Genomic DNA, 6000 nt, shown 5'->3' on the forward strand with positions numbered 1-6000 from the left:
ACCTGTATTACTTTTGTAGGGGGTGCAACATTAATCAAATTTTCCTAGGGATGGAGGCATAGAAAAGGTTGGAAACCCCTGATCTATGGTATACCACCTCCAGGATGCTATTCAACAGTTGGTCAACATCCAGGTACTGTACTTATTTACTGATAGGTGAACACAGACACCAGGTGTCAGGAGACACCTGGTGTCTGTGTTCACCTAAAGTAGACATAAGCAAATTTGCTGATGACACGAAGATAGGTAGGATAATCGATTCAGACGTTGATGTCTCACAACTTCAGGAGGATTTAGACTTAGCTTCTACTTTAGGTGAACACAGACCTAAAGCTTATGTCTGTGTTCACCTAAAGTAGAAGCTAATGCACACAGGCAAAATATATACAGTGGAACTTCGTTTTTAGGCCGTTTTTTTTGGTGGAAATTTTGCTCCGTATTTCAGCTGTTGCCTTGTATATCAGCCGTATTAGACGTGTTAGCACAACTCTCCTGCCAGGACACCAGGCTTTGGCGAGTCAGTCTCCCTTTGTCTGTTGGCAAGTGAGCACATACTCTGTGCATTCATCCAACCATTTCCTTAAAATCCATTGTTTTTCGTGGCTTTTATTAAGTGCGACTGTGAAATAAGTCACCATGGGCCCCAAGAAAGTTCCTTTTGTAAAAAAAAAAAGTGAGAAACACAATGGAATTTAAGAAAGAAGTAATAGAAAAATGAGAGTGGAGAGTGGTGTACAGGTGCTGGAACTTGCCTGGATGTATGGCAAAAACAAATCAACAATTATTTCTAGCCTGGCAAAGAAAGAACAAATCAAGGAAGCTGATGTGGCAAAAGGGGGTAAACCTGTTAACAAAAAAAGATATCACAAACAAATGGAGATGTGGAGAAGTTGTTGTTGTTGTTGAGGATCAGGGAAAAACAATTAGCAGGAGATAGAGATGATCATTTATGAAAAGGCAAGGCAGTTGCATGCAGATCTCGTAAAGAAAATGCCTGGTACTAGTGATGATGTTAGTGAATTTAAGGCCAGCAGAGGCTGGTTCGAGAGATTTAAGAAGTGCAGTGGCATACAGTGTTGTAAGGCATGGGGAGGCTGCAAGTTCTGACAAACGTGTGGCTGGAAAATCTGTGCAGGAATTCAAGGGGTACATACAGACTGATGAATTCCAACCCCAAATGTTCATTTGTGATGAAACAGGCCTCTTTTGGAAGAAAATACCAAAGAGGACCTACATCACGCAGGAGGAAAAGGCACTGCCAGGACACAAGCCTATGAAAGACAGGCTAACTCTTTGTTCTGTGCTAACGCTAGTTAGCCTTTACTGGTGTATCTCACTGAAAATCCCAAAGTGTTCAAGAGCAAATTGTGTGTGATGTGGAAAGCTAATCATAAGGCATGGGTCATGAGGCAACTTTTCATTGACCGGATCCATGAAGTGTTTGGCCCAAGTGTGAAAAAATACCTCCTGGGAAAAAAAACTACCACTCAAGTGCCTCCTGGTAATGGACAATGCTCCTGCTTCTCCTCCAAACTTGGTAGACCAATTCTCTAGGGATTTCCATTTTATAACAGTGAAGTTCTTGCCTCCTAACACTACTACTCTCATCCAGCCCATGGACCAGCAGGTCATTAACTTCAAAAAACTCTACACTGAATTGACCCTAAGAGAGTTCTGGAGGGATCACTTCAATATCCTCCATTGCATAAGCCTTATAGGTAAGGCTTGGCAGGGGGTGACTTCCAGGACTTTGAATTCTTCTTGGAGGCAATTGTGGCCAGACTGTGTCCTCGAAAAGGATTTTGAGGGATCTGAGGCTGACCCTGACCCTGTCAATCCTCTGCCTGTTGTGGAATCTATTGTGGCACTGGGGAAGTCCATGGGGTTGGATGCGAGTGGTGAGGATGTGGAAGAGTTGGTGGAGGACCACAGGGAAGAGCTAACCACTGAAGAGCTGCAACACCTTCAACTGAAACAACAAGAGACCACAGCTGAGGAACTTGCTTCAGAGGAGGAGGAGGAAGAAGAGAGAGGGAAGGATGTGCCTTCTTCAGTGATTAAGGACATTTGTGCAAAGTAAAATGAGGTGCAAAATTTTGTGGAGAAATATCACCCTGACCAAGCTGAAACAAGCCATATCTGCAACATGTTCAGTGACAAAACCTTGTCCCATTTTAGGGAAATCTTAAAGAGACGCCAGAAACAGAGCACTCTGGACAGTTATTTTGTGCAACAGGGATCCAGTGACTCTCAAGCTGGTCCTAGTGGCATTAAAAGACATAGAGAGGGACTTGTTACCTAAAGTCCTTATGGAGGGGAGGTCCCCTTCCAAACAATAATCCACCCTCCCTCACTCCTCCCTGTCTTCAATAAAGGTATGTAATAGTGATTTAAATATTCTTAATTTATCTTTATTTAATCTGCATTGTTTTGTGTATGTAAAACTATAATTAATCTTGAACAAATTTATTTTTTGTGAATATTTGTGGGTGTCTGGAATGGATTAATTGTATTTACATTAATTCTTATGGGAAACATTGTTTCGAATTTTGGCTGACCTTCTGAAATGGATTACGGCCGAAAAATGAGGTTCCACTGTATATTTTTTGCAGCAGCAGTTTTAAATTAAAGAATTTTACTTGACCAATCTTATTCTAAAAAAAATATCAATAAAGCATTAGCAGGCCAATTCACTACCAAAGGAAGATATAGCTACATAACTAGGGTCACAAAGATTTGCTCCACCTCACCTCTTCATGGAAAACAGTTATGGTTTATAAATCTCATGGCTCAGTTGGCAGTCACCACAGATCGCACACTAAAGAACAGAATTTGATCCCCGGCATAAGTAGAAATGGGTATGTTTCCTTATATTCGCTACTCTTGTTCACCTAGCAGTAAAAAGGTACCTAGGTGCTAGGTGACTGGGTTGAGCCACCTAACACCTAGTAAGACAGTCCTCGATGATATCCTGACTTTATTGGGTTATCCTGGATTACTAACTCTCCAGAAACGTTGAAGAAATCTTTTTCCTAGGTACTTTGGGTAAATTGAGGTGTTTTATACAAGGTAGAAGATTCAATGATTTGACTAATGAATAAAAAGACAACTACCAAAGTAAGCATTTATTAATTGTTTTGTTGAAGGGGAGCTTTTCCACGCTTCATTATAATAAAGATTTATAATGTTTGTGGCTTTTCATAACCCATTTTATATTACTGTACTTGAGTTTAAACATGGATAAGTTTAAATGTTAAAAAAAAAAAAAGGTATATATATATATATATATATATATATATATATATATATATATATATATATATATATATATATATATATATATATATATATATATATATATATATTCCTTGAGGAGAGTGGTGAATCTTCAGGCAATAAAGACATGTACTATAAATCCATTCAGCTGCATACAGACAACTCGATTAAGATTTAATTTAGACCTCATACATAATTGTAAACGTTTACAATGGTTTTACATTGCAAATTAAAAATTTATCTCAAGATAACCTGATAAGAGTCAAACAAAGTGACTTATTCCCACTGGGTTCCGAGGTTACACCTTCCATTATTATATCCATGGAAAAGTACTAAACCTACAAGAGCCATACATCAGTTGGGGTATTGTTGGTAAGAGCCATACATCAGTTGGGGTATTGTTGGTAAGAGCCATACATCAGTTGGGGTATTGTTGGTAAGAGCCATACATCAGTTGGGGTATTGTTGGTAAGAGCCATACATCAGTTGGGGTATTGTTGGTAATCAGATATGATCAAAAAGGAGTTTTATGTATCAAGAGTTCTTTACCAAGCATCGAGGTATCAGACTTGAAGTGCCATACCTGCCAGCCATTTTCCTTAATATAACGTTGGTGATCTGTCTATCTTCATGATGAAAAACTACAAGGTACCCGAGGAACATAATGCAACCCACCTACTTTCTTAAACATCCCAAAGAACATAGAGTACAAATGTCAAAAAATAAAACGAATCAAGAAAACAGGTGAAAGCCAGGTGTAAATCACGGCAAGTCTCGGGAGTTCAGAAGTACCTAGTTGCTCTCAGTCTTCACTCCAGGCACAACAACTGTCACCTCAGTGACTGTAGAACATAATTACCCACCATTTACACACCACTGGCAGAGGAATTCCTTGATAAACACAATCCTGACCTTTCCCACCTGAACTCTATGACGTAGATGCATAAACAATACACATCTGTTAATGCAGTATGGAGCTTGTCACTGATTGGTCAAGACACCAGGGAAGGGGGGGATGGAGAGGATACCATTGATCAAGATACCAGAGAAGAGGTGGTGTTATTGGTCGGGATTCCCAGAGGATGGAAACTAAGCCTCTTATTGGTTCCGTCAAGGACACACCCGCTTCTTGTTTTCTTTGACGGCCGGTGACGGTGTTCTTGACATTATAGTACGACAAGAAGCAGTTCTGTTAGTGGGATGCTGTACGTGTCACCTTCGCCTGCCAGCATTGTTGTGCCAGGGCCAGAGTGACAAGTCTTGCTCACTTAAAATAGTGTCAGTGGTAGATAGTTACTGCTGGGGCGTTGAAATTCATGAAGTAAGCTACAGGTGTGGCCCACTACATCACACCTGCTGTATGATCATCATGGGTTTACCCCTACACAATGAATATCATAATTTATCACACCTGTTTCTTTATAGAGCTTCATGGCAATAAATAATAATAATGATAATTTATTATCGTTAATTATAAGAGGGGAAGAGCTAAATCCGCAGAGGGGGTCATATACGGCCTGGTTGACGGGAGGATTTTGATCCGAGGAAAAGGATAGCAGTTCCAATTCCTATCAGTACAATTTACTCTTAACATTTTTGATAATGAGAACCTTCAAAACTAGGGAGGCCAAGCCCATGATGACACTCTTCAGGTCACTTGTTCTACCTAGGCTGGAATATTGCTGCACACTAACAGCACCTTTCAAGGCAGGTGAAATTGCCGACCTAGAAAATGTACAGAGAACTTTCACGGCGCGCATAACGGAGGTAAAACACCTCAATTACTGGGAGCGCTTGAGGTTCCTAAACCTGTATTCCCTGGAACGCAGGAGGGAGAGATACATGATTATATACACCTGGAAAATCCTAGAGGGACTAGTACCGAACTTGCACACGAAAATTACTCACTACGAAAGCAAAAGACTTGGCAGACGATGCTCCATCCTCCCAATGAAAAGCAGGGGTGTCACTAGCACGTTAAGAGACCATACAATAAGTGTCAGGGGCCCGAGACTGTTCAACTGCCTCCCAGCACACATAAGGGGGATTACCAACAGACCCCTGGCAGTCTTCAAGCTGGCACTGGACAAGCACCTAAAGTCAGTTCCTGATCAGCCGGGCTGTGGCTCGTACGTTGGTTTGCGTGCAGCCAGCAGCAACAGCCTGGTTGATCAGGCTCTGATCCACCAGGAGGCCTGGTTACAGACCGGGCCGCGGGGGCGTTGACCCCCGGAACTCTCTCCAGGTAAAACTCCAGGTAATTACTTGTCTAATTACCATAACCTGTTTTATACCACATTTACTATCTTAGAGTACTCTTAAACACCTTGTACTGCCAAATAACCTCTAGTATAACTACCAGTGCAATATTGAATCCAAATAACTGTTCTTAAAATTTAATACTTGAAATAAACATTACTTTTTCACTTTTTTTTTTTGCTAATTAATCTTTTTTTTGTAATCATTATTACTTCTAAAATTTTATTAAACACCATATTTACTACCAGTCAATTTTACTTTTGTACATTAATCATTATTTTATACTTTTCATAACATTTTGTTGCCAAATTTTCAAGTTTGTATATTCAGCTCCAACCTTTATATTATCCTTTGTACCTGTGTACCTGTCTACCATCTTACTATCATATAACCAAGTCATTGCCATTGTTATTTTTTTACTTATTATTCTTTTGGTACTTTAATTTGTGAATTTTATTTTGTCAA

General features: G+C 40.0%; 1 protein-coding gene across 1 annotated transcript in view; it reads right to left on the reverse strand.

Annotated features, from left to right (window-relative positions):
- Positions 1–4329, reverse strand: part of LOC128695184 (uncharacterized) — a 29054-nt gene extending 24725 nt beyond the window's left edge. Inside the window, exon 1 of the mRNA XM_070085023.1 lies at positions 4198–4329. The gene's annotated coding sequence lies outside the window, so the exon portion shown is untranslated. The remainder of the gene's footprint in view (positions 1–4197) is intronic.
- Positions 4330–6000: the final 1671 nt, after the last annotated feature.

This window comes from Cherax quadricarinatus, chromosome 14 (genome assembly GCF_038502225.1).
Source record: "Cherax quadricarinatus isolate ZL_2023a chromosome 14, ASM3850222v1, whole genome shotgun sequence".
NCBI classification, from domain to species: domain Eukaryota; kingdom Metazoa; phylum Arthropoda; class Malacostraca; order Decapoda; family Parastacidae; genus Cherax; species Cherax quadricarinatus.